The sequence below is a fragment of the Arachis hypogaea genome, chromosome 5, assembly GCF_003086295.3.
Source record: "Arachis hypogaea cultivar Tifrunner chromosome 5, arahy.Tifrunner.gnm2.J5K5, whole genome shotgun sequence".
NCBI classification, from domain to species: domain Eukaryota; kingdom Viridiplantae; phylum Streptophyta; class Magnoliopsida; order Fabales; family Fabaceae; genus Arachis; species Arachis hypogaea.
This window is the reverse complement of record NC_092040.1, coordinates 83,746,293-83,771,398: the sequence shown is the minus strand read 5'-3', so window position 1 is coordinate 83,771,398 and position 25,106 is coordinate 83,746,293. Positions and strand designations below refer to the sequence as shown.

The 25,106-nt window shown below is 40.1% G+C and overlaps 1 non-coding gene across 1 annotated transcript; it reads left to right on the top strand.

The window, feature by feature from the left end:
- Positions 1-21,274: 21,274 nt before the first annotated feature.
- LOC112804416 (small nucleolar RNA R71) lies at positions 21,275-21,382 on the top strand. Its single transcript, XR_003203027.1, has one exon. It is a non-coding gene; the product is annotated as a small nucleolar RNA R71 (small nucleolar RNA).
- The last annotated feature ends 3,724 nt before the right edge of the window (positions 21,383-25,106 follow it).

Genomic DNA, 25,106 nt, shown 5'->3' with positions numbered 1-25,106 from the left:
TGCATATGTCTTTTGAATTTGTGGTTCATGAATGTTGGCTCTTGAAAGAATGATGAAAAAGGAGACATGTTACTAAGGATCTGAAAAATCATTAAAATGATTCTTGAAGCAAGAAAAAGCAATGAAAAAAAAAGAGAAAAATTTCGAAAAAAAAAAGGGAGAAAGAAAAAGAAAACGAAAAAAAGGGAGAAAAAGAAAGAAATAAAGTTGTGATCCAAGGCAAAAAGAGTGTGCTTAAGAACCCTGGACGCCTCTAATTGGGGACTCTAACAAAGCTGAGTCACAATCTGAAAAGGTTCACCCAATTATGTGTCTGTGGCATGTATGTATCCAGTGGTAATACTGGAAGACAGAGTGCTTTGGGCCACGGCCAAGACTCATAAAGTAGCTATGTTCAAGAATCATCATACTTTCCTAGGAGAATCAATAACACTATCTGGATTCTGAGTTCCTAAAGAAGCCAATCATTCTGAATTTCAAAGGATAGAGTGAGATGCCAAAACTGTTCAGAGGCAAAAAGCTAAAAGCCCCGCTCATCTAATTAATACTGATCTTCATAGATGTTTTTGGAATTCATTGCATATTCTCTTCTTTTTATCTTATTTGATTTTCAGTTGCTTGAGGACAAGCAACAATTTAAGTTTGGTGTTGTGATGAGCAGATAATTTGTACGCTTTTTGGCATTGTTTTTAGTATGTTTTTGGTATGATCTAGTTAGTTTTTAGTATATTTTTATTAGTTTTTAGTTAAAATTCACTTTTCTGGGCTTTACTATGAGTTTGTGTGTTTTTCTGTGATTTCAGGTATTTTCTGGCAGAAATTGAGGGACCTGAGCAAAAATCTGATTCAGAGACCAAAAAGGACTGCAGATGCTGTTGGATTCTGACCTCCCTGCACTCGAAGTGGATTTTCTGGAGCTACAGATACCCAATTGGCGCGCTCTCAACGGCTTTGGAAAGTAGACATCCTGGGCTTTCCAGAAATATATGATAGTTCATACTTTGCCCAAGATTTGATGGCCCAAACCGGCGTTCAAAGTCACCCTCAGAAATCCCAGCGTTAAACGCCGGAACTGGCATCAAAATGGGAGTTAAACGCCCAAACTGGCATAAAAGCTGGCGTTTAACTCCAGGAAGAGTCTCTACACGAAAATGCTTCATTGCTCAGCCCAAGCACACACCAAGTGGGCCCGAAAGTGGATTTTTATGTCATTTACTCATCTCTGTACACCCTAGGCTACTAGTTTTCTATAAGTAGGACCTTTTACTATTGTATTGAGATATCTGGGTAGTTATCTTTGTTTTGATGCTATCTTAGATCACATTGGGAGGCTGGCCATTCGGCCATGCCTAGCCCTTGTTCTTATGTATTTTCAACGGTGGAGTTTCTACACACCATAGATTAAGGTGTGGAGCTCTGCTGTACCTCGAGTATTAATGCAATTACTATTGTTCTTCTATTCAATTCCGCTTGTTCTTGTTCTAAGATATCACTTGTTCTTCAACTTGATGAATGTGATGATCCGTGACACTCATCATCATTCTCACCTATGAACGTGTGACTGACAACCACCTCCGTTCTACCTTCGATTGGGTGAATATCTCTTGGATTCCTGATACACGATGCATGGATGATTGCCTGACAACCGAGTGCTCGCCTGACAAACGAGCCAGCCATTCCGTGAGATCAGAGTCTTCGTGGTATAGGCTAGAACTGATGGCGGCATTCAAGAGAATCCGGAAGGTCGAACCTTGTCTGTGGTATTCTGAGTAGGATTCAATGATTGAATGACTGTGACGTGCTTCAAACTCCTGAGGGCGGGGCGTTAGTGACAGACGCAAAAGAATCACTGGATTCTATTCCGGCCTGATCGAGAACCGACAGATGGATAGCCGTGCCGTGACAGGGTGCGTTGAACATTTCCACTGAGAGGATGGGAGGTAGCCACTGACAATGGTGAAACCCTTGCTTAAGCTTGCCATGTAAAGGAGTAAGAAGGATTGGATGAAGACAGTAGGAAAGCAGAGAGACGGAAGGGAAGGCATCTTCATACGCTTATCTGAAATTCCTACCAATGAATTACATAAGTATCTCTATCTTTATCTTTATGTTTTATGCGTTTATCACTATACCCATTTGAGTCTGCCTGACTAAGATTTACAAGGTGACCATAGCTTGCTTCATACCAACAATCTCTGTGGGATCGACCCTTACTCGCGTAAGGTTTATTACTTGGACGACCCAGTACACTTGCTGGTTAGTTGTGCGAAGTTGTGTTTATGCCATGGTGTTGAACACCAGGTTTATGGATTATTTGAGTTGTAATGATCACAATTTCGTGCACCATTAGCCTTTCCTCATCTCATTTGTCACCTATGCAATTTGGCTGGGATTGACATAGAAGGAGACATCCTTATTGAAGAGGACAAGCCCATCACTAAAAAGAGGATGGAGCAAATAAGAGAGCCCACTCATGGACCACAACAAAAGCATGAGGAAATTCCTCATCAAGAAATTCTTGAGATGCCTCATGAGATGCATTTTCTTCCACATAACTATTGGGAGCAACTCAACACCTCTTTGGAAGGCTTGAGTTACAACATGGACCAACTAAGGGTGGAGCACCAAGAGCACTCCATCATTCTCCATGAGATTAGAGAAGATCAAAGAGTTATGAGGGAGGAGCAATAAAGGCAAGGAAGAGACATAGAGGAGCTCAGGCGTTCCATTGGATCTTCAAGAGGAAGAACTAGCCACCATCACTAAGGTAGACCCGTTCTTTGATTTCCTTGTTCTTATTTTTCTATTTTTCGAATTTGATACTTTATGTTTGTCTATGTTTGTGTCTTCACTACATAATCATTAGTGTCTAGTGCCTATGTCTTAAAGCTATGAATAATTCCATGAATCCTTCACCTCTCTTAAATGAAAAATGTGCCTAATTACAAAAGAACAAGAAGTAGTTGGATTTCAAATTTTATCTTGAAATTAGTTTAATTATTTTGATGTGGTGGCAATACTTTTTGTTTTTTGAATGAATGCTTGAACATTGCATATTTTTTATAGTAAAGTTTATGAATGTTAAAATTGTTGGCTCTTGAAAGAATGATGAACAAAGAAAAATGTTATTGATAATCTGAAAAATCATGAAATTGATTCTTGAAGCAAGAAAAAGCAGTGAAAAAGAAAAAAAAAAGAGAAAAAAATGGCGAAAAAAGAGAAAAAGAAAGAAAAGAAAAAGCAAGCAAAAAAAGCCAATAGCCCTTTAAACCAAAAGGCAAGGGTAAAGAGAAACCAAGGCTTTGAGCATTAATGGATAGGAGTGCCCAAGGAAATAAAATCCAAGCCTAAGCGGCTAAATCAAGTTGTCCCTAACCATGTGCTTGTGTCATGAAGGTCCAAGTGAAAAGCTTGAGACTGAGTGGTTAAAGTCGTGATCCAAAGCAAAAAGAGTGTGCTTAAGAACTTTGGACACCTCTAATTGGGGACTTTAGCAAAGCTAAGTCACAATCTGAAAAGGTTCACCCAGTTTTGTGTCTGTGGCATTTATGTATCCGGTGGTAATACTGGAAAACAAAGTGCTTAGGGACACGGCCAACACTCATAAAATAGCTGTGTTCAAGAATCAACATATTGAACTAGGAGAATCAATAACACTATCAAAAATTCTGAGTTCCTATAGCAATCATTCTGAATTTCAAAGGATAAAGTGAGATGCCAAAACTGTTCAGAAGCAAAAAGCTACTAGCCCTGCTCATCTAATTGGGACTAAGTTTCATTGATATTGTGAGATTCATTGTATATTCTCTTCTTTTTATTCTATTTTATTTTCAGTTGCTTGGGGACAAGCAACAATTTAAATTTGGTGTTGTGATGAGCGGATAATTTATACGCTTTTTGGCATTATTTTTAGATAGTTTTTAGTAGGATTTAGTTAGTTTTTAATATATTTTTATTCGTTTTTAAGCAAAATTCACATTTCTAGATTTTACTATGAGTTTGTGTGTTTTTCTATGATTTCAGGTATTTTCTGGTTGAAATTGAGGGACCTGAGCAAAAATCTGATTCAGAGGCTGAAAAAGGACTGCAGATGCTGATGGATTCTGACCTCCCTGCACTCGAAATAGATTTTTTGGAGCTACAGAATTCCAAATAGCGCACTCTCAATTGCATTAGAAAGTACACATCCTGGGCTTTCCATAAATATATAATAGTTCATACTTTGCTCGAGTTTTGACGACGCAAACTGGCGTTCAAACGCCAACTTCTTGCCCTATTATGGCGTTAAACGCCAGAAACAGGATAGAAGCTGTAATTAAACACCCAAACTGGCATAAAAATTGGCGTTTAACTCCAAGAAAAGTTTTTACACATGAAAGTTTCAATGCTCAGCCCAAGCACACACCAAGTGGGCCCGGAAGTGGATTTCTGCATCATTTACTTATTTTTGTAACCATAGTAACTAGTTTAGTATAAATAGGAGTTTTTACTATTGTACTCACATCTTTGGACGTTTAGTCCTTAGACCGATCATTGATCAGTTTTATGCAATCTTAGACTTTTATGGGGGCTGGCCATTTGGCCATGCCTGGACCTTCATCACTTATGTATTTTCAAACGGTGGAGTTTCTACACACCATAGATTAAGGTGTGGAGCTCTGCTGTCCCTCGAGTATTAATGCAAAGTACTATTGTTCTTCTATTCAATTCAAGCTTATTCTTATTCTAAGATATTCACTCGCAGTTCAACCTGATGAATGTGATGATTCGTGACACTCATCACCATTCTCACTTATGAATGGGTGCCTGATAAACACTTCCGTTCTACCTGCGAAAGCTAGAGTGTGTATCTCTTGGGTTTCTAATCAACGATTCACATCGACTCCCCTCTAACAATGGGGTATCTGAATCCGAAATTAGAATCTTCGTGGTATAGGCTAGAATTCATTGGTAGCTTTCCTGAGATCTGGAAAGTCTAAACCTTGTCTGTTGTATTTCGAGTAGGATCTGGGAAGGGTTGGCTGTGACGAGCTTCAAACTCGCGACTGTGAGGCATAGTGACAGACGCAAAAGGATCATTGGATCTTATTCCGACACGATCGAGAACCAACAGCTGATTAGCCATGCGGTAGTTATGCCTGGTATTTTTCATCCGAGACGAGAAATCCGACATTTGATGCGCCATACAAAAATTGTAGAGGACCATTTTCACTGAGAGGACGGGAGGTAGCCATTGACAACGGTGATCCCAACATACAGCTTGCCATGGAAAGGAGTATGAATGATTGAATGAAGACTGTAGGAAAGCAGAGATAACGCATCTCCACACACTTATCTGAAATTCCCACCAATAAATTACACAAGTATCTCTATCTTTATTTTATGTTTATTTATCTTTTAATTACCAAAACTCCAACCCACTCTCCATTACTGCATAACAAGTATTTATTTCATGTTCTTTTATGTTTTACAAACAAAACTCTCCTCATTATTAATCTCTTGACTAAGGTTTACAAGATAATCATAGATTGCTTCAAGCCGAAAATCTCCGTGGGATCGACCCTTACTCACATAAGATATTACTTGGACGACCCAGTGCACTTGCTGGTTAGTGGCACCGGAGTTGTGAAAAGTGTGAATCAAAATTCGGTGCACCAGTCCTCCCCCTCTTCTTTTGCATATTCACGCCGGCCTCCTTGCTGGCTTTGTCGTCCTTCTTTTTGGTGAACTTTACAGTGGCGGTATGGCCGTATTGTCAAAAGCTCGGCGACGACATCACAGCTCCATAATGGAACGGCGAGCTCGACGGTAATCGTAGGCTTTGCATAGCAACGACGTGTCTCCTCTCTGACTCGTTTTTGCTCCTCTGTCTCTCTTCCATGAACTATCTCTCTCTCTTCTCTGATGCTATTGACGATGACGGCGACGGCGGCAAGTTCCCAGCTAGCACGGTCCCCTCCTTTCTTTCCCTATCCTCTATTTTCTCTGATCGCAACTTTCTTTCTCTGTTTTTCTTTGTTTTGTCGTGTGTGTGTGTGTGTGTGTGTGTGTGTGTGTGTGTGTGTGTGTGTGTGTGTGTGTGTGTGTGTGTGTGTGTGTGTGTGTGTGTGTAAGGAAATATAATTATTCAAATTAAAGCATATAAAATCCTCATTATTTTTCAATCACTAAAGCTTTAAATCAATAATAAGAAAATATCGATTTAATATAAAGATCTTTGAAAATATAACGTTGAATAAATGTAATAAATCATAAATAACTTATTATTTAATTTCCAAAATTTGGAGACTTACAGGACTCCTAATCCAAGGTCAGTGTTATGTCAAGACTCGTTCTCTAACTGTACTGTAAGATTAGGGCGCATCGCACTCTTTTATTTCTTTAACTGTTGCGCGTGATTTGGATTTGATTTCTTTAAGTTGAATTTTGATTTGACAGTTCATACACCTATATCTCAAAATATTTTAACCAGCCTTGTATGTCGACTAGTAGCATTTAATATTAAAGGTAGAACCTTTACACATGATTTGGTTTGTTTGCTTTTGCATGGTCTAAATGATATCTCACTACCTAAAAACAATGCCAAAAAGTGTATAAATTATCTGCTCATCACAATACCAAACTTAAATTGTTGCTTGCCCCCAAGCAACTAAAAACAAAATAGGATAAAAAGAAGGGAAAATACAATAAATTTCAAAATATCAATGAAGCTTAGTTCCAATTAGATGAGCGGGACTAGTAGCTTTTTGCTTCAGAACAGTTTTGGCATCTCACTTTATCCTTTGAAGTTCAGAGTGATTGGCATTCATAGGAACTCAGAATTCAAACAGTGTTATTGATTCTCCTAGTTTAGTATGTTGATTCTTGAACACAGCTACTTATGAGTCTTGGCCGTGATGCTAAGTATCTTGTTTTCCGGTATTACCACCGGATTTTCAGTATTACCACCGGATGCATAAATGCCACAGACACATAACTGGGTGAACCTTTTCAGATTGTGACTCAGCTTTGCTAGAGTCCCCAGTTAGAGGTGCCCAGATTTCTTAAGCACACTCTTTTTGCTTTGGATCACGACTTTAACCACTCAGTCTCAAGCTTTTCACTTGGACCTTCATGACACAAGCACATGGTTAGGGACAGCTTGAATTAGCCGCTTAGGCCAGGATTTTATACCTTTGGGCCCTCCTATCCATTAATGCTCAAAGCCTTGGATCCTTTTTACCCTTGCCTTTTAGTTTAAAGGGTTATTGGCTTTTTGCTCTTGCCTTTTGGTTTAAAGAGCTGTTGGCTTTTTCTGCTTGCTTTTTCTTTTTTTTCACCATTTTTTTCGCAAGCTTTGTGTTTTTTACTGCTTTTTCTTGCTTCAAGAATCAATTTTATGATTTTTTTTAGATTATAAATAACATTTCTCTTTTTTCATTATTCTTTCAAGAGCCAACAATTTTAACATTCATAAACTTCACTATAAAAAATATACACTGTTCAAGCATTCATTCAGAAAGCAAAAAGTATTGTCACCACATCAAAATAATTAAACTAATTTCAAGATAAATTTCAAAATTCATGTACTTCTTGTTCTTTTTCAGAAAGCATATTTCATTTAAGAAAGGTGAAAGATTCATGGAACATTCATAGCTTTAAGACATAGACACTAATGATCATGTAATAAAGACACAAACATAGACAAAGCATAAAGCAAAGGAAACAAAAAATAGAAAAACAAATAATAAGAGAATTAAAGAACGGGTCCATCTTAGTGACGGCGGCTAGTTTTTCCTCTTGAAGATCCTACGGAGTGCTTAAGCTCCTAAATATCTATTCCTTGCCTTTGTTGCTCTTCCCTCATGGCTCTTTGGTCCTCTCTGATTTCATGGAGGATAATGGAGTGCTCTTGGTGTTCTATCCTTAGTTGCTCCATGTTGGAACTCAAATCTCCTAAAGAGGTGTTGAGTTACTCCCAATAGTTGTGTGGAGGGAAATGCATCTCTTGAGGCATCTCAGGGATTTCTTGATGAGGGATTTTCTCATGCTCTTGTTGAGGTCCATGAGTGGGCTCTCTTGTTTGCTCCATCCTCTTTTTAGTTATGGGCTTGTTTGCTTCAATAAGGATGTCTTCCTCTATGACAATTCCAACTAAATTGCATTCCTCTCCAATCATGATACTATGGATCATGATAGCCCGATCCATAGTTACTTCGGACCAGTTGCTAGTAGGAATGATAGAGCGTTGGATGAACTCCAACCATCCTCTAGCCACAGGTTTGAGGTCATGCCTTCTCAGTTGAATCGGCTTGCTGGTGGACGAAATTGTGATCAACAATAATGGCTCTTTAGCATGTGCATAAAAACATTAACTCAGCACTTTCTTTCCACAATCTCGTTCAACTAACCAGCAAGTGTACTGGGTCGTCCAAGTAATAAACCTTACGTGAGTAAGGGTCGATCCCACAGAGATTGTTGGTATGAAGCAAGCTATGGTCACCTTGTAAATGTCAGTTAAGCAGATTAAATGGTTATGGGTTTCAAAAATTAATAATAAATAGAAAATAAAAAGGGATAGAAATACTTATGTAGATCAATAGTGGGAATTTCAGATAGGCATGTGGAGGTGCTGTGCTCCTCTTGAATCTCTATTTTCTTATTACATTCATCCAATCCTTCTTACTCCTTTCCATGGCAAGCTGTATGTAGGGCATCACCATCATCAATGGCTACTTTTAATCCTCTCGGGAAAATGGTCCTATGCGCTGTCACTGCACGGCTAATCGTCTGGAGGCATTACCCTTGTTGATAGCTACATCCCATCCTCTCAGTGAAAATGGTCCAAATGCTCTGTCACAGCACGGCTAATCATCTGTCGGTTCTCAATCAGGTTGGAATAGAATCCATTGATTCTTTTGCGTTTGTCATCACGCCCAGCCTTCAGGAGTTTGAAGCTCGTCACAGTCATTCAATACCGGAATCCTACTCGGAATACCACGGACAAGGTTAGACTTTCCGGATTCCCGGGATCCTACTCGGAATACCACAGACAAGGTTAGACTTTCCGGATCCCCATGAATGCTGCCATCTATCTAGCTTATACCACGAAGATTCTGTTGGGAAATCTAAGAGATATGCGCCCGGCCTAGAGTAGAACGGAAGTGGTTGTCAGTCACGCACGTTCATAGGTGATAATGATGATGAGTGTCACGGATCATCACATTCATCAAAGTGTTGTGCAACGTATATCTTGGAATAAGAATAAAAGAGAATTGAATAGAAAGTAACAGTAATTGTATTGAAACTTGAGGTACAGCAGAGCTCCACACCCTTAATCTATGGTGTGTAGAAACTCCACCGTTGAAAATACATAAGTGAAAGGTTCAGGCATGGCCGAATGGCCAGCCCCCTAAAACGTGATCAATAGCCTCTTAAGATGAAGAATAAAACAAAACTGAGACCAAAGATGTAACGTGGTCAAAAGACGACTAATACACTAGTAAAAAGTCTTATTTATACTAAACTAGCTACTAGGGTTTACATGAGTAAGTAATTGATGCATAAATCCACTTCCGAGGCCCACTTGGTGTATGTTTGGGCTGAGCTTGATCTATCCACGAGCTGAGGCTTAACATGGAGTTGAACTCCAAGTTATAGCATGTTTTGGGCGTTCAACTCCGGATCATGACGTGTTTCTGGCGTTTAACTCCAGACAGCAGCATGTACTTGGCGTTCAACGCCAAGTTACATCGCCAATTCCCAAATAAAGTATGGACTATTATATATTTCTGGAAAGCTCTAGATGTCTACTCTCGAACGCCGTTGAGATCGCGCCAATTAGAGTTCTGTAGTTCTAGAAAATCTATTTCGAGTGCAGGGAGGTCAGATTCCAACAGCATCAGCAGTCCTTTTGTCAGCCTTTTTCAGAGTTTTGCTCAAGTCCCTCAATTTCAGCCAGAAATTACCTGAAATCACAGAAAAACACACAAACTCATAGTAAAGTCCAGAAATAAGAATTTAACTTAAAAACTAATGAAAACATCCCTAAAAGTAGCTTGAACTTACTAAAAACAACCTAAAAATAATGCCAAAAAGCGTATAAATTATCCGCTCATCACAACACCAAACTTAAAATGTTGCTTGTCCCCAGGCAACTAAAAATCAAATAGGATAAAAAGAAGAGAATATACTATAAATTCCAGAATATCAATGAATATTAATTATAATTAGATGAGCGGGACTTGTAGCTTTTTGCTTCGGAACAATTTTGTCATCTCACGTTTTCCTTTGAAGTTTAGAATGATTGGCTTCTCTAGGAACTTAGAATTTTGGATAGTGTTATTGATTCTCCTAGTTAAGTATGTTGATTCTTGAACACAGCTACTTATGAGTCTTGGCCGTGGCCCTAAGCACTTTGTTTTCCAATATTACCACCAGATACATAAATGCCACAGACACATGACTGGGTGAACCTTTTCAGATTGTGACTCAGCTTTGCTAGAGTCCCCAGTTAGAGGTGTCCAGAGCTCTTAAGCACACTTTTTTTGCTTTGGATCACGACTTTAATCACTCAGTCTCAAGCTTTTCACTTGGACCTTCATGACACAAGCACATGGTTAGGGACAGCTTGATTTAGCCGCTTAGGCCTGGATTTAATTTCCTTTGGCCCTCCTATCCATTGATGCTCAAAGCCTTGGATCCTTTTTACCCTTGCCTTTTGATTTTAAGGGCCATTGGCTTTTTTTGCTTGCTTTTTCGTTTTCTTTCTATTTTTTTTGCCACTTTTTTTCACAAGCTTTTGCTTTTTCACTACTTTTTCTTGCTTCAAGAATCAATTTTATGATTTTTCAGATCATCAATAACATTTCTCTTTGTTCATCATTCTTTCAAGAGCCAACAGTTTTAACATTCATAAACAACAAGATAAAAAATATGCACTGTTTAAGCATTCATTCAGAAAATAAAAAGTATTGTCACCACATCAATATAATTAAACTAAATTCAAGGATAAATTCGAAATTCATGTACTTCTTGTTCTTTTGAATGAAAACATTTTTCATTTAAGAGAGGTGAAGAATTAATGGTATTATTCATAACTTTAAGACATAGTTACTAAACACTAATGATCATGAAGTAGAGACACAAAACATAAATAAACATGAAGCATAAAAATCAAAAAACAGAGAAATAAGAACAAGGAATGAGTCCACCTTAGTGAGGGTGGCGCCCTCTTGAAGGTCCAATGGTGCTTTTTGAGCTCCTTTATGTCTCTTCCTTGCTTCTGTTGCATGATTCCTAGTTATTTTGGTGTTCCTATCCTTAGTTGCTCCCAATAATTGTGTGGAGGACAATTTATCCCCTGAGGTATCTCAGGGATCTCTTGATTTGCTGTCAAATGTTCTACCACTGAGCTATAGATCCTTTACATGAATCTTTCCATCTCCCATGACTCAGAGGTGGAAGCTTTTGTCTTCCCTTTTTTCTCTTCTTCTTTTTTTTTGAGGTTTCTCTGGCCTTAGGTGCCATCAATGGTTATGGAAAAACAAAAAGCTATACTTTTACCACACCAAACTTAGAAAATTGCTCGCCCTCGAGCAAGAGAAGAAAGAAAAGATGAAGAATAAGAAGAAGATATGGAAAAGATAGAGGGATATGTGTATTCGGCTCTATGGGTGGGATTGGGTGGGAAAGAGATTTTGAATGTTGAAGGTAGGTGGGGTGTTTGGGGAAGAGTGGATGGATGTGAGTGGTGAATGGAAAACAGAAGGGATGACCATGAATGGAGAGAGAGAGAGAGGGCGAGGTAGGTGGGGATCCTATGAGGTTCACAGATCCTGAGGTGTCAAGGAATTCCATCCCTGCACCAAATAGGCATGTAAAATGCCTTTGCACACCATTCTGGCGTTTAAACGCCGAGTGATGCACATTCTGGGCGTTCAACGCCCACAAATAACATGTTTCTGGCGTCGAACGCCAGTTTCATTCTTGTTACTGGCGTTCAGCGCCAGCTTTTCCTCTAGGCACATTCCTGGCGTTCAGTGCCAGAATGTTGCTTGTTTCTGGTGTTCAGCGCCAGTTTCATGCTCTGTTCTAGCGTTGAACGCCAGCCAGATGCTCCTTACTGGCGTTGAACGCCAGTCTGTGCGTCCTTCAGGGTGTGATTTTTCTTCTGCTATTTTTGATTCTGTTTTTAACTTTTATATTTTTTTCGTGACTCCACATGATCATGTACCTAATAAAACACAAAATAACAATAGAATAAAACAAAATAAAAATTAGATAAATAAAATTGGGTTGCCTCCCAACAAGCGCTTCTTTAATGTCAATAGCTTGACAGTGGCTCTCATGGAGCCACAAAGGTGATCAGGTCAATGTTGTATAGTCCCAACACCAAACTTAGAGTTTGGATATGGGGTCTTAACACCAAACTTAGAGTTTGGTTGTGGCCTCCCAATACCAAACTTAGAGTTTGACTGTGGGGGTTCTTCTTGACTCTGAACTGAGAGAAGCTCTTCATGCTTACTCTCTTTTGTCACAGAGGGATGGCCATATGCCTTAAACACAAGGTAGTCCCCATTTAATTGAAGGACTAGTTCACCTCTGTTGACATCTATCACAGCTCCTGTTGTGGCTAGGAAAGGTCTTCCAAGGATAATGCATTCATCATCTTCCTTCCCAGTGTCTAAGATTATGAAATCAGCAAGGATGTAAAGGCCTTCAACCTTTACTAACACGTCCTCCACTATTTCATAAGCTTGTCTCAATGACTTGTCTGCCAATTGTAATGAGAACAAGGCAGGTTGTACCTCAATGATCCCCAGCTTCTCCATTACAGAGAGTGGCATAAGATTTATCCCTGACCCTAGATCACATAGAGCCTTTTCAAAGGTCATGGTGCCTATGGTACAAGGTATTAAGAACTTTCCAGGATCTTGTCTTTTTTGAGGTAAAATTTGCTGAATCCAGGTATCTAGTTCATTAATGAGCAAAGGAGGTTCACTTTCCCAAGTCTCATTACCAAACAACTTGGCATTCAGCTTCATGATAGCTCCTAAGTATTGAGCAACTTGCTCTCCAGTCACATCTTCATCCTCTTCAGAGGAAGAATAGTTTTTAGAACTCATGAATGGTAGAAGGAGATTTAATGGAATCTCTATGGTCTCTATATGACCCTCAGATTCCTTTGGATCCTTAATAGGAAACTCCTTCTTGCTTGAAGGACGTCCCAGGAGGTCTTCCTCACTAGGATTTTCGTCCTCCTCCTCCTTTGTGCATTCGGCCATATTGATTACATCAATGGCCTTGCACTCTCCTTTTGGATTCTCTTCTGTATTGCTTGGGAGAATACTGGGAGGAGTTTCACTGACTTTCTTACTCAGCTGGCCCACTTGTGCCTCCAGATTTCTGATGGAGGATCTTGTTTCACTCATGAAACTGAAAGTGGCATTTGACAGATCAGAGACTAGATTGGCTAAATTAGAAGTGTTTTGTTCAGAATTCTCTGTCTGTTGCTGAGAAGATGATGGAAAAGGCTTGCTATTGCTCAGCCTGTTGCGTCCACCATTGTTAAAGCCTTGTTGAGGCTTTTGTTGATCCTTCCATGAGAAATTTGGATGATTTCTCCATGATGAGTTATAGGTGTTTCCATAAGGTTCACCCATGTAATTAACCTCTGCCATGGCAGGGTTCTCAGGATCATAAGCTTCTTCAGAAGCTGCCTCTTTAGTACTGTTGGATGTATTTTGCCACAACTTCATAGAAGTGGTCTTGATGGACCTTTGAAATGAATCTTTCCATCTTCCATGACTCAGAGGTGGAAGCAACTGCCTTCCTTTTCCTCTTTCTAGAGGTTTCTCCGGCCTTAGGTGCCATTAATGGTTATGGAAAAACAAAAAAAGTAAAGCTTTTTCCCACACCAAACTTAAAAGGTTTCCTCGTCCTCAAGAAAAAGAAGAAAAAAGGGAGTAGAAGAAGAAGAAATAGAGGAGATGGAAGTGTATGAGTGGTTTGGCCAAGGGGGGTGAAGAAGTGTTTGTGATGTGTGAAATTGAGGGTGGTAAGGAGGGGTATTTATAGGGTAAGGGAGAGAGGGAATCCGTGTGAGAATGGGTGGGTTTGGGAGGGAAATGTATTGAATTTGAATGGTGAGGTAGGTGGGGTTTTATGAGGGGTTTTTGGGGAAGAGTGGATGGATGTGAGTGGTGGAGAAATTATGGGGAAGAGGGTAGGATTTGATGGGTGAATGGTGTATGGGAAAGAGTGTTATGGAAAGGTGTGAAGAGGAAAGAGAGTGAGTTGGGGTAAGTGGGGATCCTGTGGGGTCCATAGATCCTGAGGTGTTAAGGATTTCTCATCCCTGCACCTTTCTGGCGTTTAAACGCCCTCTGTGTGCCATTTCTAGTGTTTAACGCTAGCTCTGCTACCTTTCTTGGTGTTAAACGCTAGTCTGGCTGCCATTTTTGGTGTTTAACACCAGAATGCTGCCAGACTGGGCGTTAAATGCCCATTCTGCTATCCTTACTGGCGTTTATTGCCAGCCAGACACCCTTTTCTGGTGTTAAACACCAGTCTGTCTGCCCATTCTGGCGTTTAACGCCCTGAATGCTGCCATTTTGGGCGTTAAACGCCCATTTTACTATCCTTACTAGCGTTTAAGCTCGTCCTCCAAGGTGTGCTGTTTTTGATGCTGTTTTTTATTCCACTTTAATTCTGTAGTTGTTTTTGTGACTCCACATGATCATCAACCTAAAGAAAACATAAATTAACAATGGAAAATAAAAAAGTAACTAACATAGGTAAATAAAATTGGGTTGCCTCCCAATAAGCGCTTCTTTAATATCAATAGCTTGACAGGAAGCTCTTACAGAGCTTTACAGATGCTCAGAGCATGATTGTGGCCTCCCAACACCAAACTTAGAGTTTGAATGTGGGGCTCTGCTTGACTCTATATGGAGAGAATTGGATGAAGCTTTTCATGCTTCTTCTTCATGTTTAGAGAAGAAGATCCTTGAGCCTTAAACACAAGGTAGTCCTCATTCAATTGAAGGACTAACTCTCCTCTGTCCACATCAATTACAACCCTTGCTGTGGCTAGGAAGGGTCTTCCAAGGATGATGGATTCATCCTCCTCCTTTTTAGTGTCTAAGATTATGAAGTCAGCAGGGATGTAGAGGCCTTCAACCTTCACTAAGACATCCTCTACAAGTCCATAAGCCTTTTTCATTGATTTGTCTTCCATCTCTAGTGAGATTCTTGTAGCTTATACCTCAAAGATTCTTAGTTTCTCCATTACAGAGATTGACATGAGGTTTATACTTGACCCTAGGTCACACAGAGCCTTCTCAAAGGTCATGGTGCCTATAGTACAAGGTATTAAGTACCTTTTGGGATCTGGTTTCTTCTGAGGTATTTTCAGCTGAACCAAGGCATTCAGTTCATTGATGAGCAATGAAGGTTCATCCTCCTAAGTCTCATTACCAAATAACTTGGCATTCAGCTTCATAATTGCTCCTAGATACCGAGCAACTTGCTCTTCAACAATGTCTTCATCCTCTTCAGAGGAAGAATACGCATCAGAGTTCATGAATGGCAATAGTAAGTTCAGTGGAACTTCCATGGTCTCTGTATGAGCCTCAGATTCCTTTGATTCCTCATTATGGAACTCCTTACGGGTCAGTGGATGTCCAGCAAGGTCTTTCTCATTGGAAATCACTGCCTCTTCCTCCTCTATAGGTTCAGCCATTTTGGTTATATTGATGACTGTTCATACCCTGGGTCGAGCTGACCGACCCGGGATGTTTAGCGACAAAGCGACCGACCTCTTTAGGTCAGACTATTCGACCTCTTCTCGAAGAGCTCGACCAAATCGACAGGAAAGGCCAATAAAGAGCCCAAATAGAGGAACACGACCCAAATCCAGAGGCAATCCCAGCCTACAGAGATAAAGGCAGTTCCGTTGAAGATAAGCTGACCTCACCCAAAGATAAGATAAGATAAGATAACTAACTTATCTTATCTAGAAAGGTCACTTCTCACCATTATAAATACACTGGAACACCCAGGTATAACTCATACTCTGATTCTACTCAATACCTGCTTAATACCCTTGCTAACTTAAGCATCGGAGTCCCTTGCAGGTACCCCCCACCCTTCAGTTATAAAGAATCAGCAGCACTCTCAGTTCCACAAGTCGGACACACCAGCTCCGGCCGCCATTCACCTACCGGACACGTCGGCTCCGACCAACACAGAAGATCTCGTCCAAGATCGACGTACAGTTTTAGGTAACCCTCGGAACATTGGCGCCGTTGCCGGGGACCTGGAAGTCATCCCATCACCATGGCGAACGACCATGACAACGACCACGATTCAGGTCTGGAGGATCGGACACCGCACAAAAACGCGGGTGTCACGCTACAAAACACTCCGGAAACCAACAAAGACGAAGACTCACCAAATTCAGGAGCAATAGAAGCGCTCCTGGATCGCCTAAAACAACTGGAAAAAGAAACCCAACAACAACGGGAAATTGGAAGAGATCTCCAAAGAGAGGTGCGGCGGCGTCGGGAGTTGGAAGAAAAACTACAGCAATTGGAAGCCGATCTCAAATCAAAAGGCCCCCGGGCTAATCTCGAGGAAAATTCACGCAAAGAGCAAGACCCGTTCACTAGGGAAATCATGAAAACCAAAATTCCAAAAGACTTCAAACTCCTGGATATGACCCTGTATGATGGCACCACGGACCCCAACCACCACCTCAGCAACTTTAGAAGTAGAATGTACCTCACTAACGCCCCAGATGCTGTTCGCTACAAGGCTTTTCCAACAACTCTCATAAAGATATCGATCCGATGGTTCGACAACCTACCCCCGAAGTCCATCTCAAGCTTTGATGACGTAGCTAAAAAATTCCTAGACAGATTCTCCATTCAGAAAGATAAAGCCAAGCACGCCCCCAGTTTACTAGGGATCAAACAAGGAGATCGGGAGAGCCTCCGCAGCTACATGGAGAGATTCAACAAAACATGCATGGACATACAAAGTTTACCAATGGAGGCCGCCATCATGGGACTCATCAATGGCCTACGAGAGGCACCTTTCAGCCAATCTATATCAAAAAATACCCGAACTCCTTAGACGAAGTGCAGGAACGGGCAGAAAAGTATATCAACATGGAGGAGAACGCTTGGTTAGGAGAAACCTCAAAATCGGGGGCCTCCTACTGAGATAAAGACAAGGAATCTAAAAGAAAAGAAGATTGACAAGGGGAAAAAATCAAAAAATACCATAACTACACCCCCTCTCAGGACATCCCTGGACGAGATATACAAAGAAGTCTGCCATACAGAAAAAATCCCCCCAGCACGGCCACTCAAAGGCAAAAGGGGAGGAGGAAACCGAAAGCAATATTGTGAATACCATCGAGTCTGAGGACACTCCACAAACGAATGCTTCGACTTAAAAAACATCATAGAAAAATTGGTGAGAGAAGGAAAATTAGATCGATTCCTGGCCAGCCGAGATGATGATCAAAGAAAGAGACGAAGGGATGAAGATACCGAATGAACAGAGCGATCACCTCGGACACCAGAAAGACATGTCCACATGATACACGGCGGATTCACAGCAGGTGGAATCTCCAAATCCTCTCGCAAAAGATATCTCAAAGAAGTATATCATGTCGAAGGAGAGGAGAAAGCACTCAACACTCCGGCAATTACATTCACTAAAGAAGACGCATCCGGCGTCATCACAGGACACGATGATCCCATGGTTATCACCATCATATTGGCAAACGCCAACCTACACCGCACCTTAATAGACCAAGGGAGCTCTACCAACATCTTATTCAAAACAGCCTTTGATAATCTCGGCTTGGAAGACAAAGAACTTAAAGCATATCCAAACAGCCTATTTGGGCTAGGAGATACCCCGGTTCGACCACTCGGATACATACCACTACATACAACCTTTGGAAAAGGGGACCAATCCAGGACCCTCAAAATAGACTACATTGTAGTCAATGCAAGTTCAGCTTACAACGCTCTCATAGGACGGACAACACTCAACCAACTCGGCGCAATAGTCTTGACCCCACACCTATGTATGAAGTTCCCAACCCCAAAAGGGATTGCCACGATAAAAGCAGACCAAAAGACAGCACATCGCTGTTATAACGAAAGCCTAAACCTCATAGGCAAAGGAGAAGAGTTCCACACAATCGAGCTGGGCGGAGTTCATTGATGAGAAGAACTTCGTCCCTAGCCAGAAGGCGAGATAGGGATTGGTTAGAAATTTCTTTGTGTCGAGATGGGGAGGTTGCCCCCAGTGTTCTTCCAAGACAGTCACAAAGGCTTGCTCAGCCTCATCCAACATCTCCCACGTATATCGGGACATCCTCACCTCTTTCTGCCATTCCAAGGGAAAAGAAGGCTCGTTGTTTTCATCCAGAAAAAAGGGGCGAGCTCCTTCAATAGCTCGGACCTTGAAAAAGTAGTTTTTAAAATCACGAAAAGATTCGTCAAACATGGAAAAAACCTTCTTTCCCTGGGTAGAGCGAAAGGAGACCCAAGCCGCCTTCTTTTTTACCACTCCGGGTTTAGTCAAGACAAACAAATAGAAAAAGAGAGATTTGGAAGCAGGGATACCAAAACCATTACACAACAATTGAAAAATCTTTATGAAACCCCAGGAATTAGGGTGAAGTTGAGAGGGGTCAGCATTACAAGACCATAACAGGTCGGTTTCAAATTGAGTAAAAAGAAGGGTAATGCCCAGCGGACCAAAGAAAAAGTCATAAACATAGAAGAAAGGGCGATCGTCACCAACCCGAGTAGAGAAGCAGACTCTCTCTTCGGAGGAGGGAGGGACAAGTTCATAGTTCTTCTCATCACCTGGATTACTACAGACCCTATGAAACTGCCTAAGCTGCGCGCAAAACTCGGAATCAACCAAGGAGACACACATAAGGACCATTGAGTCCACCCAATCAGCCATGCCCTCAGAAACCCGGGAAGGCATCTCTACAACGTTATTGCGAGAAGACATGAGGCCAACTAAATCCTACAATAAGAAAAGAAGAGTGGATTACTAAAAAAGCATCTCGGACAAGGGGCAAAAACAACTCGACGGACGAACAAAAAAGGAAAAACCCCAAGATTCAAACCAAAATCCTGGGACATCCTTTGGAGGCAATAGCAAAGCAAGGATTCAAGAAATTTCTACAGCTTACGCCCCGGCACTCATCAAAAAGAAAACAAAGTCCTAAAAGAAACAAAGGAAGTAAAAACAAAGACACAAAGTCACCACCTTCCTACAGTCTACCGGCAAAAAGCATTATCAAACATCAAAAATTCCAAGCAGAAAATCACCAAAGACACAAACTTTTTCAAAGATCAAGCAAAAAATCATCGTCAAAGGCGCACCAAAAAACGAAGATATTCCAGAACACACAAACAATTAGACATGGTAAAAACAGAAAGATCCCAACTTTCTCTGAGCAAAATTCAAACTTTCTACCGACATATAAAGGGAACAGAGGAAGAAAAATCGAACCTGGAGAAATAGAAGAAAAACCTCCAAGTGGAAGAATGCAAAGACAGAAGGAGAAAATCTGGAATCAGCCCTCTTCCAAAAACGTAGTAGCAGAACAGGCATCGCAAAGAAGAAACTACAAACTCTGGGCAAGAAACAGAAAGTGAGAGAGTAAAGGGAGAAGTTACGAAAAAGAGCAAAGAAGAGAAACCGTTTTTGAGAAAATCAAAATAAAAGCCAAAAGAAAAAATAGGGCAATTAATACCAATTAATGAAGGTATTAAACCCCCACGTTCCCAAGAACAAAGCGCTGGTATAAAAGTCCGCACTTTTAGAGAAAAACGTTCTACATTCAAAAATCTACAAAGGAAGAAATCGACAAAATGCTTAAACTCAGTTTCACTAAAAAGGACCAACGTCAAAAGACTCAACCTCAAACAAGAAAACCGAGCTCAAGCAGGGGCACTGTTCATACCCTGGGTCGAGCTGACCGACCCGGGATGTTTAGCGACAAAGCAACCGACCTCTTTAGGTCAGACTATTCGACCTCTTCTCGAAGAGCTCGACCAAATCGACAGGAAAGCCCAATAAAGGGCCCAAATAAAGGAACACGACCTAAATCCAGAGGCAATCCCAACCTACAGAGATAAAGGCGGTTCCGTTGAAGATAAGCTGACCTCACCCAAAGATAAGATAAGATAAGATAACTAACTTATCTTATCTAGAAAGGTCACTTCTCACCATTATAAATACACTGGAACACCCAGGTATAATTCATACTCTGATTCTACTCAATACCTGCTTAATACCCTTGCTAACTTAAGCATCGGAGTCCCTTGCAGGTACCCCCCACCCTTCGGTGATAAAGGATCAGCAGCACTCTCAGTTCCACAAGTCGGACACACCAGCTCCGGACGCCATTCACCTGCCGGACACTTCGGCTCTGACCAACACAGAAGATCTCGTCCGAGATCGACCTACAGTTTCAGGTAACCCTCGGAACAATGACCTTGCATTCTCTCTTTGGATTCTCTTTTGTATTGCTTGGAAGAGTACTATGAGGAGTTTCAGTAACTCTTTTACTCAGCTGACCCACTTGTGCCTCCAAATTTCTGATGGAGGACCTTGTTTCAGTCATAAAACTGAGAGTGGCCCTAGATAGATCAGAGACTATGTTTGCTAAGCCAGAAGGGCTCTGCTCTGAGTTCTCTGTTTGTTGCTGAGAAGAAGATGGAAAAGGCTTGCTATTGCCAAACCGATTTCTCCCACCATTATTATTATTGAAGCCTTGTTGAGGCTTCTGTTGATCCTTCCATGAGAAATTTGGATGATTTTTCCATGAAGGATTATAGGTGTTTCCATAGGGTTCTCCCATGTAATTCACCTCTTCCATTACAGGATTCTCAGGGTCATAAGCTTCTCCTTCAGAGGAGGCTTCTTTAGTACTGCCGGATGCAGCTTGTAATCCAGTTAGATTCTGAGAAATCATATTGACTTGCTGAGTCAATATTTTGTTTTGAGCCAATATGGCATTCAGAGCATCAATCTCAAGAAATCCTTTATTTTGAGTCATCCCATCACTCACAGGATTTCTTTCAGAAGTGTACATGAACTGGTTATTTGCAACCACCTCAATGAGTTCCTGAGCTTCTGCAGAAGTTCTTTTCAGATGAAGAGATCCACCAGAAGAGTGGTCCAATGACATCTTGGACAATTTGGATAAACCATCAAAAAATATATCCAAGATGCTCCATTCTGAAAGCATGTCAGAAGGACACCTTCTGGTCAATTGCTTGTATCTTTCCCAAGTTTCATAGAGGGATTCACCTTCTTTCTGTCTAAAGATTTTGACATCCACTCTAAGCTTGCTCAGCTTTTAAGGTGGAAAGAATTTGGCTAAGAAAGTAGTGACCAACTTATCCCAAGAATTCAGGCTTTCTCTAGGTTGTGAGTCCAACCATGTCCTAGCTCTGTCTCTTACAGCAAAGGGGAAAAGCATAAGTCAGTAGACCTCGGGATCAACCCCATTGGTCTTAACAGTATCATAGATCTACAAGAATTCAGCTAAGAATTGATGAGGATCTTCCGATGGATGTCCATGAAACTTGCAATTCTGCTGCATTAAAGAAACTAATTGAGGCTTAAGCTCAAAGTTGTTTCCTCCGATGGCAGGAATTGAGATGCTTCTTCCATAGAAGTTGGAAGTTGGTGCAGTATAGTCACCAAGCATCTGCCTTGCATCTCTAACATTGTTGTTGGGTTCGACTACCATGTCTGCTTCTTTTTCGAGATTTTCTGTAAAGTCCTCTCCGGAGTGTTGTGCTTTAGCTTCTCTTAGCTTCCTCTTCAGAGTCCTTTCAGGTTCAGGATCAGCTTCAACAAGAATGTTCTTATCATTGTTCCTGCTCATATGAAAAAGAAGAGAACAAAGGGAGTAGTGGAATCCTCTATGTCAGAGTATAGAGATTCCTTTATGTGAGTATGAGAATAAAAGAATAGAAGAAAGAGGAGATGAGTAATTCGAACAGAGAGAAAAGAGAGGGGTTCGAATTATGGGTATAAGAGAAGTGTTAGCAAATAAATAGAAAGAGATGTGAGAGAGAGAGAGAGAGAGAGAGAGAGTATTCGAATTTTAAAAGAGGGAAAAGAAAAATATTTTTATTTTTATTTAATTAATTAAGTTAGTTTCGAAAATATTAAAAGAAATAAAATTAAATTAGAATTTAAAAAATTAGTTAATTAAAAAGAATTTTGAAAAGCGATGGGTGATTTTCGAAAATTAGAAGTGAAAGAAATAGTTAAGTGGTTTTGAAAAAGATAAAAAATAGTAAGCTCCTTTAAAATTAAAACAAACAAGTCATGTGGTTAGTTGAAAAAGATTTGAAAATAATTTTGAAAAGATAAAAAGTTAGAAAAAAATTTTGAAATTAAAATTGTAAAAAGATATGATTGAAATTTATTTTGAAAAAGAGTTGAAAGAGAAATTAAAAAGATTTGATTTTTAAAATTAAAGTTGATGACTTGACTAACAAGAAACTAAAAGATATGATTCTAGAATTTAAAGATTGAACCTTTTCTTAACAAGAAAGTAACAAACTTGAAATTTTTTAATCAAAACATAAAAAAATTGAAAAATGAACGTTTAAAATATGTTTGATGCAAAAAGTTATGAATTAAAACATGAAAAATTGAAAAAACTTGAATTGGAAACAAAATTACCTCCCTTGTGTCATCCTGGCGTTAAACGCCCAGAATGCTATCCCTTCTGACGTTTAACACCCACTTGACTGTCTCTTTGGGCATTTAACGCCCAGCCAGATTAACGCCCAGCCAGATACCCTGGCTGGCGTTAAATGCCAGGAATCCTTTTTTACTGGGCATTTTTCTAAACACCCAGAATGCTGCCATTTCTGGCGTTAAATGCCCAGAATGATGCTCATTCTGGCGTTTAACACCCAGAATGATACCTTTACTGGCGTTAAACGCCCAGAATAATAGCCATTCTAGCATTTAACGCCCAAAATGACTCTTTATTGGCGTTTTAATGCCAGTGAGCTCTTTTTCTCTGTGATTTCTCTGCTTTATGTTTTGAGCTCTTCCTTTTTTTTTAAGTTTGAAATTTTGACTTGAGTAACAAGAAACAACTAAATTTAAAAAATTTTTGACAAAGTCAACTCAAAATTTCGAAAATCATGAGAAGAAAAAGGAAAAGATATTTTTTTGAATTTTGAATTTTGAATTAGGAGGGAGAAAAATAACAAAATGAAACAAAACATAAAATTTTAAGATCAAAACAAATAATGCATTCAAGAACACTTTGAATGTCAAGATGAACACCAAGAACATTTTGAAGATCATGACGAACATCAAGAACTTATTTTTGAAAATTTTTAAGAAAGGAAAGGCATGCAAGACACCAAACTTAGAAATTTTGAATGTTTAGACACTATGGATTCAAAAATGCATATGAAAAATAACATAAAACACAAAACAAGAAAATCATAAGATTAAACAAAGAAAATCATCAAGAACAACTTGAAGATCAAGAAAGAACACATGATGAATTTTCGAAAATCTAAGAAAGAAAGACATGCAAGACACAAAACTTAAAATTTGACACTAGACTCAAACAAGAAACACAATTTTTTGGTTTTTATGATTTTATTAAATTTTTTTTGTATTTTTCGAAAATAAAAATGAAAAGCTTAAACATAAAATAAAATTACCTAATCTAAGCAACAAGATAAACCGTCAGTTGTCCAAACTCAAATAATCCCCGGCAACGGTGCCAAAAACTTGGTGCATGGAATTGTGATCACACTTTTCACAACTCCGGTACAACTAACCAGCAAGTGCACTGGGTCGTCCAAGTAATAAAACCTTACGCGAGTAAGGGTCGATCCCACGGAGATTGCCGACTTGAAGTAAGCTATGGTCATCCTATAAATCTTAGTTGGGCGGATTCAATTGATTATGAGTTTTGATAATTGAAAGATAAATAAAACATAAATTAAAATAAAGATACTTATGTAATTCATAGGTGGAAATTTCAGATAAGCGTTTGGAGATGCTTTGTTACTTCTGAGCCTCTGCTTTCCTATTGTCTTCATCCAATCAGGCGTGCTCCCTTCCATGGCAAGCTGTATGATCCTCTTAGTGAAAATGGTCCAGGCTATGGTTTCTGTATGACTAATCAACTATTGGATTTCTCGTCTCGGATGAAAAATACCAGGCACAACTACCGCACGGCTAATCATCTGTCGGTTCTCACTTGTGTCAGAATAGGATCTCTCTATCCATTTGCACACTGTCACTGCGCCCAACATTCGTGAGTTTGAAGCTCGTCATAGTCATCCCTTCCTAGATCCTACTCAGAATACCACAGACAAAGTTTAGACTTTCCGGATCTCAGGAATGCTGCCAATTGGTTCTAGCCTATACCACGAAGGTTCTAACCTCACGGACTTGGTCCGTAGATCAGAGACCCAAGAGACTATACTCCGACTGTCGTCCAATGACTATGTTAAACATCAAAAGATCAAAAGATGATCCAAAGATATCCCACTCTAAAGATAAAGATACAATAGGAAAAATTGGTATTTATACTAAACTAGTAACTTAGGTTTACAGAAAATAAGTAACTAAGTGCAGATAGTACAGAAATCCACTTCCGGAGCCCACTTGATGTGTGCTTGAGCTGAGCATTGAGCTTTACACGTGCGTAGGCCTTTTCAAGAGTTAAACACCAGTTTGGATGCCAGTTTGGGCGTTTAACTCCAGCTCTGGTGCCAGTTCCGGCGTTTTACGCCAGAAAAGGTCTCTGGTGGGTGTTTGAATGTCAGTTTGGGCCATCAAATCTCAGACAAAGTATGGACTATTATACATTGCTGGAAAGCCCAAGACGTCTACTTTCCATCACAGTTGAGAGCGCGCAAATTAGGCTTCTGTAGTTCTAGAAAATCTACTTCGAGTGTAGGAGGGTCAGAATCCAACAGCATCTGCAGTTCTTTCTCAGCCTCTAAATCAGACTTTTGCTCAGATCCCTCAATTTCAGCTAGAAAATATCTGAAATTACAGAAAAACACACAAAA